Source organism: Anastrepha obliqua, chromosome 4 (genome assembly GCF_027943255.1).
Source record: "Anastrepha obliqua isolate idAnaObli1 chromosome 4, idAnaObli1_1.0, whole genome shotgun sequence".
In the NCBI taxonomy this organism is placed as follows: Eukaryota; Metazoa; Arthropoda; class Insecta; order Diptera; family Tephritidae; genus Anastrepha; species Anastrepha obliqua.
Genome location: NC_072895.1, coordinates 64,744,740 through 64,760,471, shown reverse-complemented (window position 1 = coordinate 64,760,471; position 15,732 = coordinate 64,744,740). Strand labels below are relative to the sequence as shown.

The following is a 15,732-nucleotide window of genomic DNA, read 5'->3' as shown; positions in this document are numbered from 1 at the left end:
CATTTATTATCAACGCCTCCACAAAAACGATTGCAAAAACGATTAAGAAAACACCACATAACTTCCAAAAATCAACTTAAAAGCTTACTCCAAGTCGAATAGCAAAATATAAATTCGGATTATACAAAAAACTTGATTCACTCAAGTTTGTAGAGATTATTCGATTATGAGGATATCCTACTAGATACCTATTAAATGTAATTTTTCTCAAATTGTTATTAAATTTTGTCATACATGTGCAAACACTTTTTTGCAAGAGTATTAACACTTTTGTTGTGCGAATTTTCAGATTTTCAATGGTTTTTTCCTTCTTCTCAAATGAGATAGTTTACATTTTATATAATTTTAATAAAATAATATATTAAAATACTCAAAAACTTTAGTGATATTTTTTATAAAACATCTTCGAAGTGGTAGGGTATCAAGACTTCTGCTGTACACTGAATGTATTTTTTAACGTTTGGTGGTTTGTATATCAAAATCAGCTGATTACTTTCATGAATGTCACACATTTTCCACAAATTCAACGAATTTCATCTATAATGTAAACAAAATAGAAAAAATTGACATTCAAACAACCAAAACGCAAGAAAAAAAAAAACAAATCAGTTGTTAGTAGTAAAACCACCTTAAATGAATTCGTCTTAGCTCTGGTTTTGTAGGTAAAAGTTGATGTGTGGAAGAAATTAACCAAGTAAAATGTGTGTTGTAATCCGTAAATTGTAAAATAATTGAAGTAAAGGGATATTGAAATATGACATTGGTGAAAAGAAAACAAACACTGCTTTGACCACACAGATGGCTAGATGCGAAATTGTCTCATTTCATGTGACATTGCGCCCAAAAACTCATTTAAGTACTTGGCAGCACTACCAAAACCTGGGGCAATGAATAGCTGATAGACAAAATAGCGGGCTGCCAGATATAAGGCGCCAAAGATAATTGATAAAAATAGTTAGTTTTTCAGTTTGTTTTTACGTTAATGGCGCGATATACTATTTTGCAGGAATTTATATTCAAATAAGAGTAAAAAATAAAAATGAAGAAGGTAAATATTAAAGTTAGTGCTGGATTGATGTTTTAAACTAATAAATTATATTTGAATACTGTTTTACAGCAAGAAAATGTTAAAAGTAAAGAGGGTTTGAAGGGAGACATTCATTCAGACAAGTTTAGGGGGGCGTTGCGGGGCTTTGACGTGACTCCACCAAGACTTTGGAAAGAACAGGGGATTGAGGTGGCAGTTCAGAAACTCAGCGCTACCTTAGTTGAAAATTTTGAGGCAGCCTGTCCAATTCGACCTCTCCTATACCCGTTCCGTGGTGGAACCGAGAGCTCCAAACATTGAGGCGTGAATCGAGAAAACTTCTAAACCAGGCCCACAAGACTAATCTTGCTGAGGGCTGAGAGCGATACCGTCATGTTCAGAAGAACTACAAGAAGCTAATTCGTGCGTCTAAAAGGGCTGATTTTAGGGAATTCTGCGGCGGTATTGAATCTCTGAGTGACACGGCGAAATTGGTTAGGATCGATTTGCCATCGAATCTTTTGGCGGCTACAAGTCCTCCGGACCAGATGGCATTTATCCCGCCATGCTGAAGGAAGACATAGAGTCAGTGACTGCAGCTCTGAAGAGAATCTTCACTGCATGCCTGGCACTGGCTTATATACCACGCTCATGGAGAATGGTGAGGGTCGCTTTCATCCCTGAGGTTGGGAGAGATGACTATACCAGCCCCAAAAGCTTTAGACCCATCAGCATGACCTCTTTCATGCTGAAAAGTCTCGAACGGCTAGTGGAGTTGCATATGCGTCAGAGGTCGCTGAAGGTTCACCCACTCTCTCCATTTCAGCATGCCTATCAAAGCGGATAATTTTGCGAGTCGGCACTGCAAAACCTTATTGCTAGAATAGAGCAGGCCATCGACAGGAGGCACTACGCTATGGGCATCTTATTGGATATAGAGGGGGCTTTGATAATGCACATACTGTCGAAGTGCAGCTCTCCCAGTAGACATGGTGTAGATCGGGTGCTGGTGAATTGGATTTGTTCAATCCTAGCCCAAAGAATCGTCACGGTGCGAGCGGATGAGGAACTGCTGGTGCCGTCCGGGGTTACAAGAGGCTGCCCACAAGGTGGTGTGCTGTCTCCATTGCTCTGGTGTATAGCGATCGATCCTCTACTCACCACCTTAAATGATGCTAGAGTCTACACAGAAGCATATGCGCACGACGTTGCCTGTTTGTTAACGGGCCCTTCGTTAATGAACATCTGTAGAAAAGTGCAGAAAACTCTGGATATGATTGACACTTGGACACACGAATGGGCTGTCGGCAAACTCCACCAAAACTAGTATTGTCCTCTTTACCAGAAGCTTGATGGATTCGTTCTGTCTAAGCTAAAAGGAGTCACAATCAAGCTATCCAAAGGAATCAAATATCTTGGAGTAATCCTCGATTGTAAACTTCTTTGAAAGTCACACGTTGAAACAAAGACATCCAAAGCACTGACAGCTTTCTTGTCATTATCGTAATTATTTTTACATTAAATTCAACGGAGAACTTCACTTTAATTCTAATATTTATCAAAATAACTCAAAAAAATCACTATGAATTCGCAAACAAGTAATGGAATATAAACAAAATGACAAACTTCTAATCGTGACGTCACGCTACTATTTCCCAAACGCAATTAAAAAATGTACCCGGTCTTAGTATTACGTGACCTGGTGCAATTGGTTCACACTTTGGGGCTGAGTTATTTTAAAAATTAAATTATAGTTTGTTCACACTTTTCAGATATCTGGTTGATAAGTTTTATGTAGGTACTTTTTTGTTGTTTTCTCCAAATATATACAATATTTATTTTTTACTAATAATTTTTTTTTTTTTTTTGATTTTTTAAATTTATTTGTCGGTTACGTAATATTATTTCATCAACATTTTGCATTAACACTTTTAGGAGTCACTAATGTTTCCTTAAACGGAAATTCTTATATCAAAAAGAGCCCACTCGTGTGCCTAAAAATCAGTTCAGATTCAAAAATTGATTGCTAGTTTAAGCAGTTCAATAAATAAATTAATATATTATACTTCAAGAAAATTTCTTTTGCTTGGCGTTTTTGTTAAATTGAGACTAATACGCATTTTTTGTGTGTTATTTTTAGCTCTTTTCCACTTTTTTTTTTGTTATGTTTTGCTCGATTATTATTATTGATAACACTGGTTTACAGCCAAAATGCACCAGAGACGCCGTTATGAAATTCCTATGTAAAATCACCGTCTGATTCCGAAAATCAAGGTTATTTTTTATTCTATGGTAACGTTTTTGAGATATTTACGAATTACCGTTATTTCAAAAAAAACAAAAAATTGGGCCCACTTAATCATATATATCTCGAAAACGAATTGAGCGATTCCAAAACCGTTTAAAGCTTTTAAAAGGTAATAAAATTTCCTATAAACTGTGTGTAAAACACTTTTTGCTAGGCCCTGCAGATTCAAAGATAACGAACTATCATAACGGATTTTTTAAATTTTTTTAGTAAAAATATAAAAAAAATTGTACTTTGAGAGAAAGGATCTCGAAAACTTTTTACTTTTTCGTGTATTTTTTGTTTTCACTCTAAGCTCTGTTTTATTACAAAAAAAATAAACTTTGATTAAACAAAATCGATGAACTAATACAAAAGTTACAAGCATTCAAGTAAATATATCCATATAGTAAAACTTAAGTATCCTACAAATAATAGCATATGTACTGTATGTATTCTGTCTTAACTCTATGATCTTATTTTATAATTGAAAAAGTTATGTGTCTTGTTTTGACGCTTATTTATATAAGGATCGGTTTCTCTTATGAGAAACCAACAGTAGTCACCCATCATAGCGACATCCCAGAATCCTTGATACCGACTTTCAATCATTTTCATTTGCTGGTGAAACCTTTCGCCATGCTCGTCACTTTCGTCGCCAAGATTTTGCGGGAAAAAATTTAAATGGGAGTGCATAAAATGAATTTTTAAAGACATATTTACTCCTGAAAGAAAATTAAAAAAGGAATTAGATAAATACGTAAGTGACACATTAGCATATAATTTTCTTAGGCTGGGTTAATCTTCCAATTCAGAACAAATTTTGGTCGTTCTTGTTTGTTCGGAGCAGGGCAATAAATTTAGATTAAGAGCTATATATTCTCATGTAAATTTAAAAATTTGCTTTAACATTTTTTGTTTAGTTTTAAAGTTAACTGAGAAAACGGTCTCATATACATATATATATATATTGTATATATAACGGTCTTATATGTGTTTTTTATTTACCCATTTCCGCATTGTTTTTGATTAAATCGTTCTCTATCAGCTCGAAGGACTTTTGTGTTTGCCTAAAAAAGAAGTAACGACCTTTTCAAAAGAGTCCCACGCCGCTGCCTCCACTGGTGACAATAGTTCTTTGAAATGGGTATTGACCATTATTTTCCTTATTTGCGGCCCCACAAAAATCCCTTCCTTTATTTTTGCTTCTGAAATCTGTGGAAAGATTGTTTTCAAATAATGAAAAGCTTCGCCTTCTTTGTCCAAAGCCTTGACAAAGTTTTTGATAAGGCCGATCTTGATGTGGAGCGGAGTATGAGTATTTTATGTTATCCACCCCAACTTGAAACGCGATTCGTTCTGGCCAATCCTTTATGATGTAGTGGTCTTGACGTGCTCGGCTATCTCATTTGCATAGAAAGCAACAGTATTTTGTGTATCCAGGTTGTAGACCACATAGCTTTCCAACGACTTTTAGATCGGTACATATTTTTCAATCATGTTCTTCGTATTTAATTAATTCAAGCAATTTTTGCATTGTCTCATATGTTTTCTTCGCATTTACTGCATGCGCGATCGGGATAGATGGCTTTTGGTTGCCAATATGCAATAATACGGCCTTTAAACTTAATTAATTGCCGTCTATGAACAATCGCCACTCTTTTGAATCATATGGTTCACCAAACTGTTTAAATAGACCAGCAATGTTTTTGCAATAACAAACACTGTCCTTCTTCGTATAGTACTGGGAGAATTGTTCGTGACGAGTCATATAATATGTTACCTTAACACCGGATGAAACAAATTTAAATTGTTGCATACGAGAGGCGTGTAGTTTGGCCTTTTCTTTTGACAATTCCAAATCCCTTATCCAATCATTGAGTTGTGCTTGTGACAAAGGGTTTCTTTCGTTTTCCGTTTGCAATTCAGTACAACATGATGCCGCGTAATCAGATACTGCTGTTGACAATGAAACTGGAGCCGAAACTAAAGTTAAATTTGATTCTGGCAATGTAGCTTCCGTTGAATTTAGTTCTGGTAATGACACTGTAGATACGCTCGCATAGGTTACTTTTCTTGACTTTCCAACCCCAAATACTTTTGTAGTACAAATATAGCAGTCCGTTGAATGGCAAGTTGGTTCCCTCCTCTTCATTGGTGTAATAAATTTCATATGTCGCCTAAATAGATAGTTTAAGAATCATATGTACATATGACAGAATCATATGTACATATGCTACTATTTGTAGGGTACTTAAGTTTTACTATATGGATATATTTACTTGAATGCTTGTAACTTTTGTATTAGTTCATCGATTTTGTTTAATCAAAGTTTATTTTTTTTGTAATAAAACAGAGCTTAGAGTAAAAACAAAAAATACACGAAAAAGTAAAAAGTTTTCGAGATCCTTTCTCTCAAAGTACAAATTTTTTTATATTTTTACTAAAAAAATTTAAAAAATCCGTTATGATAGTTCGTTATCTTTGAATCTGCAGGGCCTAGCAAAAAGTGTTTTACACACAGTTTATAGGAAATTTTATTACCTTTTAAAAGCTTTAAACGGTTTTGGAATCGCTCAATTCGTTTTCGAGATATATATGATTAAGTGGGCCCAATTTTTTGTTTTTTTGAAATAACGGTAATTCGTAAATATCTCAAAAACGTTACCATAGAATAAAAAATAACCTTGATTTTCGGAATCAGACGGTGATTTTACATAGGAATTTCATAACGGCGTCTCTGGTGCAGAAAAAAAGTTGAAATTTGTGATCCAGTGTAATTGGCGCTTACGCCCTTTTTGGGCGTTTGGGCGAGCTCCTCCTCCTATTTGTGGCGTGGGTCTTAATATTTTTACAAATGGAGGGACCTACAGTTTTAAGCCGACTCCAAACGGCAGATATATTTTATGAGGAGCTTTCTTACAGCCGAAATACACTCGGGGGCTTGCCATTGCCTGCCGAGGGACGACCCCTATTGAAAAAACTTTTTTTTTATTTCAATGTTTCACGGATATTCGAACCTATATTCTCCAAATTCCGAACGCACCAACCCATTCGGCTACGGCGCCCGCCACCTCACGCCCGATTGCACCTCATAAAAAGTAGATCACGTTTTTTATCATTATAAACCCAATTTTTAATGCACTTAGTTCGTTGGTTAAAAATTCAATTTTGCACTTTTCTTCAAATATTTACTATGTAACCATTCCCATAAGAGTTATAATGTTATAACGATTTAATTTAAAATTAAATTTTTTATATGCACATCGGTTATACATAAATATTTCCCATTTCTTATTCTACACAAATTTACCGCTATGTCACTTAATACGAGTATATCTAATTCGACACTGGTTTCGCGATTAATTTGATAGCCTCACTTGCTAGCGAAATTTACAATCGACACTTAATCAGTTTGCACCCGAAACGCGCTCAGCTTCCGCGCTTAAATGTGTCCAATGATGCGCGAAATTGGTCAAGGGTAAAAATACACAAATATATTAAATCCTAAAGTAGTATAAAAAAAAATGCAACTCGTCGACACTTCGCTCGGTGTGCCTTCTTTGAGGTGCGGTCAATGAGTTATTTGTACAACCAAATGCTCACAAATAGCTGCGCGCTTTGCCATTCACAATTTTCCTTGTTCTCTAATCCACTACAATTGAACTTATATACCATATGTACTAAGTATATATTTGTTAGTCACTGTAAGCTAAACAAAAAACGATATACATATGCGTAGAAAAACTCAAAACAAATTTTAAATTTAATTATGGGCGTTAGCGAAATGCGTCGTCAACGCTTCACTTACAGTTTTGCGACAGTAATTGATTAAATGATGCTGAAATATTGGGCAATAAAATCAATCACAAATATGCATATACATGTGTATATATGTTTTATTGCATTGTATAGAAAATTAGTTCGTGTCATATTGGTGTTTTCCGTTAAACGTTTCCAGCAGAAACAGACCTGCACCCGATCATTTCAAAAGAATTTTTACATGTGTCGTCTAGACCAAGGGGCGGCAATCTTTTTAGTCGAAAGAGTCAAAAATTACAATTTACAAAATTCAAAAGTTTTTAAAGAGCCATAAAATTGCTTTTTGCCAACAACAAATAGTTCTCCCATAAATCAAGTTGTTTGATAAAAAGAACCAATCAATTTATTCATAAGAAAAAAAATCTATTTATTCATATATACAACTTCAACTTGGGAAACAAAAAGAAGTCGTACGGGGCCATATCAGGTGAATCCGGTGCTTGCGCGAATCAAATAATCCAGCACAATTTGGGCTCGGTGCGATGGCGCTTTATCATCATGCAATATCCAAGAAATATTTGCCCATATTTCCGGCCGTTTGCGACGTAATAATACGACGAAATAATATTCTTTATTGACTATCTGACCCGATGGAAGGTATTCATGGTGCACTATGCCTTGGCAATCGAAGAAAACTGTCAACCTCACCTTCCCGGTACTTTCTGATCATATGATGAATATTTAATTTAAACGAACCGCGCACGTGGGAATCGGCCCATATTTTTTTCTTTTGTTGGTAGGATTTTAAGACACACATCTGTCAGTTTTTATCGCCATCGGATCATTAGTGTCTGACTCGCCGTATGGAACTAAAGAGCCGCAGCTTCACATCCAAAGAGCCACAGATTGCCGACCCCTGCTCTAGACGAATAGTTAAGTACTTTTTACACTACTAGAGATCGACCGAACATCGATTTTTAAGGAATGAATCGAACCGGAATCGAATGAAGGGTTCAAGTAAGAAGAAGCGATGACTTTAAAAATCCGTATTGCTATATTATTAAAAAACAAAAAGCAAAAAAGCTGCATAAATTTCAGTAATTAACATATAACATATATACTTATTAAAAAATAACAAAGACAAAAAACATTATAATAATCTAGTTTATGGAGCACATAGAAAATTGTATCAAAAAAAAGTCGAGGGCTACCAATCGATGCACGTTGGTCCCTGTATTGATAATTTGAAAGAGCGAATTTATTTTTTTGTCCTGCGCTCGAAAGTTATTAACAAAAAATACTTTTAAAATGTTGTTCTTTTCTATAACTAAATAAACTGTAGTAAATTTATTGTAGTGAGGAAGCAAACTTCACTTTTTCTTTACACGAGGTATTATAGTTTTTCCATATTTTCTATAAGAACTGGATAAATAGTAACCAAATAACGCTTGGTATTGCCACTCTATTAAATTGTAGCGATAACTGTTTTTTTATATGGTGCTAGAGGGTCAATTAATGATGAAATAATTAATTAATAATCAATTAATTATAAAAAAAAATTATCGTGTGGTTTTTTATTCCAAATTTTCACAATAAAATAATATTTTATCAGAGATGTACCACCAATCAATATATAAAAATATTTTGGTATATAAAAAACAACGCCACAGGTGAAAATTGGAAATAAAAATTGTGCGTTTACTTTTTTTATTCCAAATTTTCATTATAGCATAATATTTTATCAAAGTTATACACTCAAATAAAAATGCAGACACAACAAAAACAACGGAAAAGTAGTCCAATATATTTCAATAATGTTTTATGTAAAAAAAAATGCAGCAGGTTTAATCGGAGGGGTTAAAGTAAACGAAATCGGAGAAAAAGGTATTTAAATTTATAAACTTAATGATACCATTAGAAATGATCAGTAGTCTAACCGTATATTTGGTTAATTTTTGGTTCGACACTCAAACATTGTTTTTGTATTTTTATTAACAACAGAATATGAGCCGATACTGAGCCCAACTTTTGTAACCGAATACGGCTGACACCGAACGAGTTTCGGTCATTCTCTATATGCTCCCTTTTCTAAACGGTTTTTAAATTTTTTTCTAAGTGTTTTTTTTTTTATTTGGAAGTTAGATCGGTAAATATACTTACTTTCTCATTTTCTTATATGTGAATGTAAATGTTTATTTGTTTGTTTGTTCCGATTCTGATGAAATTTTTGAGTTAACTAGTAGATATGTTTATAGAGTAGAGATACTAATAAACATCATATTTAATGTCTGAAAGTTTTGCTTATTTTCTCTGTATAAAAAAAATGTCAAGCATTCGTTATATGGAGAAAACAATCATAAGAAAAAAATTTTGTAAAAAATCAAGCAATTTCAAACCTTTACTTTATTTTACTAAAATTTAATAAGTTAAAAAATTGCATAACGAAAATCTATCTACAAATTCTAATTAAAAACCGTGGCATTGCAATGCCAAATTTATGGAATTTTTTTTTTTTTGTTTTTTGCATAAAATTTGAAAATTGGATTTGTACGGTTGTTGATAGACAATGAGCTATACTTTATACAAAAATACTGAAATTAAAAGAAAAGAAAATTGGTCGCAATGTTGATGTGCTAGCTTTTTGTCCAATCCCATAGGACCAATAGGTGTAAAAAATACCCTATTTACAAGAATTGCATTTTGGTCTAGCTGAAAGTGTGCCCTGTTTTTTAGAGAAAGGGTAATTAATTTTCTTACTACATATAAACAAAGAAAACGCGGTGAGGTTGTTAATAGAAATATTACAAATTTCAGCTTTAAGTTAGCATACTGAGGTTGGTGTAATACAAATATGATTGAAGTGGTCTTATACCATACACTTGTATCTTCAGAGATCCTGTTTTTTTCGTTTTTGTTCTTTTTTCAGTCCTGACTGACTCTATTTTCTCCACTTATGGGTGTGAAGATATACGAAGAAAATCCTCATACCTTTTCACACCTCAGCTCATATCCTGTCTTTAGTAGAAATGCCACCGAGGTGTTTGGAAAGTCGTTTTGCTGTCTTCTCATTTTGTTTCAATAACGTCTATGGTACGGTTCCGCTTTTAACAAACTTGTAGCGTCTGTTGTTTTTTTCCAACGAGCGGGGGCAGGGGTTTTCATTTTTACCTTTTTTTCATTTACTTCTCTATTTTGCTTTTCCCACATCGTAGAGTTATTGCTCTTTCTCTTGCATCACTAGCAAGTGTCATATCAGACACTTTCTGAACAGGAGCTGTAGTATTCATTCTAATGACATGACCTAACCAGCAGAGCGGCTGGATCTGACATTCAACTTAATCATTCCATTCAAAGATCACGTCAAATGGTCATTGTCGTCAACCCAGCCTCTGTGCTATGTATTAGGACTCTGTATTTGAAATAGTGGTTTTGGACGCATTGGAGCTCCAATTTCATCTCATTAAACTTTATTGTATACTGTCATTATAGATCCATGTTTCTTATGTCTACAATCTTGAAACTATATAAACTTTTAACTGCGAGTTGGAGTCCGAAATCGTCAACAAGACATTTGAATGCGGTTGTCCGACATAAAACAGTTGGGCCGATAAAAAAACAACCCTTGAGCGGAACAGAAAACTAACTTTTCACACTTTGATGAAAATAATGATCGGGATCAGTAACATTCTGTGTGCTATAGTGTAGGGCCTAATCGAAAGACAGTGATTCAAAAACGAAATATACGTGTACTTGAATACAGCTAAACTATCTTTCAAGTCCACATGTAGGCCTTCAAAACTTACTGCAGTCATAAAATAAAAAAAGCCGTTTTTAGGCTCTGAGTCCGAAGCACACTTCGCACATAAGCACGAAAACAATTTTTTCAAATAGCTTTAGCACAAAGCATTTGCCATTCGGAGCCGGACTACAGCAAGACGCGCACCACATATCAGGAGATAATCCCGGTCTAATACGAGGGGTGCCTTTTATATGTCGGGATTAGAGAACAAAAACAAATTTTAATCATCGAAAATCACTTTATTGTTTTTCAAAATATTCTCTATGAAGATCTATACAATTTTGCATGCGTTTGAACCAATTGTCGAAGCACTTTTGCCACTATGAATGAGGTACCTCCAAAACAAGCACCCGCTTCTTCAGGTGTCGAAAAACGTTGACCTCTCAGTTTGTTTTTTACGTACGGGAATAAAAAGAAGTCATTCGGTGCAGAGTCAGGACTATACGGCGGATGACCCATTAATTCGATGTTTTGGGTGCTCAAAAATGCAGTTGTTTGAGACGATGTGTGAGAGCTCGCATTGTCCTGGTGAAGAGTGATCGGTCTTTGGCGATTGGTTTTCCTAATTTCTTGGAAGACAACTAGCAAACAAATGGTTGTGTACCACCATGATTCATCACCTGTCACGATGTCATAGACGTGTTTCGAAGCCCCGCGATCGTATTTTTTGAGCATTTCCTTCGACCAATCGACACGAGCCTTTTTTTGAGCGATTGACAAATTGTGTGGGATCCAACGCGAACAAATTTTTTTGAAAGTCAAATGTTTATGCAATATTGAATGTATCCTGGTCCCACTAATGCCTAAGATTGTCTCAATCTCACGATAGGTCACATGACGATCTTGCAATATCAGTTCGCGTACAGCATCAATGGTTTTCGGAACAACAACTGATTTTGGACGACCTTCACGAAATTCGCCTTGGAGTGAACTACGACCATACCATCGATAAACACTGGTCCTTGATGGAGCTTCATCGCCAAAAAATGAATTAAGTTCATCCATGCAATGTTGCTGAGTTAATCCACGTCGAAAGTTGTAAAAAATAATCGCACGAAAATGTTCACGATTTAATTCCATTTTTGGACCGAGATGAATCTTTTAAGTTACTGTAAACAACACAAATAGCGCTGGTATTTCAAAACGTTCTGAGTACGTAAAATCCAAAAAATGTCAAACTTTGCGATACAGCTGTCAGTTGTCAGATTGCAACACCAGGGTTGCCTAATCCCGAAATATAAAAGGCACCCCTCGTATCTGCCAATCCATACTTGATTTATGATATTAAAAACGATGCACTGGAATATTGGCCAAATAATAACCCAGTTCAGAGCTCAGCATAATGATTTATATGGGAGCTGTAGAGATGAAGATGTGGTGGAGTACATTCACCACTTCCTTTACGAATGCTTCTTGGAACTTGATAGTTTTTCGTTGGTATTCGTCATTATGGATGATTGCCTTCGGCAAAAATAGCGATATTATTTAAGAACAAGTGGACATATGACTAAGAAAATCCTTTTTGGACTCTTGCGGCCAACCAGTGAACTTTTTAATGAGCAGCCAGACCAGCCTAATGCAAACCCGCAGTAAGTCGCATTTTGTAGATCATAAGTCATTGTAATTAAATACTTTTTATAGCAAATTACCTGAATATATTTCCTAATTTAATTTCTCGTTCTTTAAACAATACTATGAATTTTTAATAAAAGAAAAATCGTTATTGTCTCGACCGATTTGCGTTTTATAACCTTTTGTCAAATAAAAATGTCTGAAATAAAGTGCCGCTTGAAAGGGCGCATGTCCAAATGGGCGGAGTCTTTTTCAGTGCGTGTAAAATATGTGGGACTGTATGCGTGGCAACATGTTGCCAGCAACATGTGCCCACACACACGCAGTTAGAGCTTTCGCCACCAAATTCACGCTCAAACAGCAGCCAGTATGCAACAGTGCGCCTTAGTCATTGCTTGTTCATCTTTGCAATCGAGTGGATTTTATTAATTTTTTGTTAAAAACTACTTACCCGCGTGCTTCCCTAGTTATGTACGTGCGTCGAAATAAAAACGAAAAACATGTTGATAATTGTATAGAAGTTGTTTTGAAATTCTAAATACTAAAAACTAAACTACGACACCGTCAAAAAGGCGCTTCCATAAGCAATAGCAGTGCAACCTAATACATATCAAATTGTGTGCAATTACATACATACATACATAGAAACTGAGAAACGAGAAGAATCATTATATACAATAGAAAAAAAATATAGCAACAAACTACCTTAGCACTAATCATAAACAGTAGATATTTATGTAATGCAAAGATTAAAAAAAGAAAACAGCTGAATAATAGATTTAAAGGTGATTTTAAATAACTGCAAGAATTACATTTACATATTGAAACATGCACCAACCGAACATATCAACAGTAAGCACCAAAACTATGTTAACAAACTGAAATTAAAAACAGTGTTCCCCTTAAACTTTTCAGAAAGGTGTTTTATTTAGAAAATATTACAGATATTTTTGCATACCAGTAGCGCCTAGTAGTCGACGTCGACCAAGTCATTGAAACAGTGTTTGTAAATTGTCGTGAATTTTTTAATATTGGCGCGTTTATATTTTAGGAGCACGAAGCATTATTTGAAATAGAAATTTGTTTTTAACAGCGGTCGCGCCTCGGCAACAATGTGAGACCTCCGAGTGTATTTCTGACATAAAAAAGTTCCTCATAAAAATATCTGCCGTTCGGAGTCGGCTTGAAACTGTAGGTCCCTCTATTTGTGGAACAACATTAAGTCGCACACCACAAATAGCACATCCAAAAAAGGCGTAAGCGCGAATTGTTTATATACGAGGTGTGTCCAAAAAGTATCGCGAATTTTATGTTTTTTCAAAAATTATTTATTTATTCATTAATATCTATTTTGCCCCCTTCAAAGTAGTCCCCATGAGATAGTATGCACTTGTGCCAACGTTTTTTCCAATCTTCGAAACACCTCAAAAAATATTTGTTTTTTTTCTTGTTCAGCTCCTCCTTCGATGCCGTCTTTATCTCGTCAATCGTAGCGTAGCGTCGTCCATTCATGGGCCTCTTCAGTTTTGGGAACAAGAAAAAGTCACAGGGGGCCAGATCTGGGGAATACGGCGGCTGTTGCATCATTAGTGTGTTGTTTTTGGCCAAAAAGTCGCTCATAACCAACGATGTGTGAGCAGGGGCGTTATCGTGGTGCAAGAGCCGATTTTGGTTCTTCCACAAATCCGGGCGATTCTAGCGAATTATTCGCGCAAATTGCGCATAACGTGCAAGTATTAATATTCCTTATTGACCGTTTTACCCTGTGGCAAGAGCTCATATTGCACAACGCCCCTGCAATCGAAGAGAACGGTAAGCAAAACTTTTACATTCGATCGAACTTGGCGCGCTTTTTTCGGTCTTGGTTCGTGCGGTAGCTTCTATTGAGATGATTGAGCTTTGGTTTCCACGTCATAACCATAAACCCACGATTCGTCACCAGTTATGACCCTCTGGAGCAAATTTGGGTCGTTACGGACAGAGCCCAACATCTCATTAGCAATGTCCATGCGATGCTGATTTTGGTCGAAATTGAGTAGTTTTGGTACGAATTTCGCAGCGACCCGTCTCATGCTCAAATTATTGAAAAAAAATCGAATGGCATGAGCCAATCGATATGTCTAGGTCCTCAGCAACTTCTCTAACGGTGATCCGACGAATGGCCAATACCATTTTCTTCAATTCATTAATTTTTTCGTCTGTTGTTGAAGTGCTCGGGCGTCCGGCACGCTTTTCGTCGTTTACATCTTTTCGGCCTTCTGAGAACATTTTGTACCACCGATAAACGTTGCTTTGATCCAAAGTTGGTTCTCCGTATGACACAGTCAACATTCCGAATGCATCCGCACACTTAATTTCGTTTTTCACACAAAATTTGATACAGGCTCTTTGATCCATCTTTTTGAATAGGTAAAAATCGAAGACAAGCCGAAACACGTGCAAGCAAAGTAGCTGTCAACAATTAACTGAACATTCAAAATGGCTGAACTCGTAGGCATGAGTGAGAGACATAAGTACCAACATATCGCCACAAAACCTGCGAGATATAAAGTTTCGATACTTTTTGAACACACCTCGTATTTATTTATTATATTTTAAAACTTTCGAAACAGTACTAAGAACTACGAAAATCGTGCTCCTTACAAATATACATATTAAGGAAAAAATGTTTCCACAAAATATGGTCAGATAATAAAAATGTTCATAAATTTGTACGGAATCAAAGTAATTATATTTTTCGCCTTTTTTTTTGGAAGATATACTTCAACCAAATTTTGACCCATTCAGCCCTAGAAGACTCCTTTTTCCATTCTAGTCTTCATTCAAATATATTTTCTTTTGTTAACCTATTCACGACCCAAATTTTTTTTCGTAAATATCATTATATCTTGATTCTATTAATAAAATTATATTAAAAAAAAATGTATGCAAACCTTTTAATCTTAAATTATTATATCTTCTGAGGTGAATATTTGGCAAACATATTTTTAAAACTACTTTTGTTTATAAAAATCTCAAGTTTTTAAGGTACTTTCAAACGAGTTCAGTTCCCTTATATTCGTGGCATTTTAGCGAAAGCCTTAAAATGTAATAAATTTTATAATTCACATGGAAAACAGTGCCGGTTCTTATTGATTATGGAAAGTGATGCACCCCTAATACACACAATATATATAATAAAGTATATACGAGTAGAAACCTACTTGAATAAGCGATTATTGTACCCCTGGGTTCATTTGACGTCTGAGACATAGATGACTAGATGTGAAACTCTTTTTCTCGTGA

At 35.2% G+C, this 15,732-nt stretch overlaps 1 protein-coding gene across 1 annotated transcript in view; it reads left to right on the top strand.

Annotated features, from left to right (window-relative positions):
* The first annotated feature begins 12,919 nt into the window (after positions 1-12,919).
* LOC129245222 (FK506-binding protein 2) overlaps positions 12,920-15,732 on the top strand; it is a 65,953-nt gene continuing 63,140 nt past the window's right edge. Inside the window, exon 1 of the mRNA XM_054883262.1 lies at positions 12,920-13,232. The gene's annotated coding sequence lies outside the window, so the exon portion shown is untranslated. The remainder of the gene's footprint in view (positions 13,233-15,732) is intronic.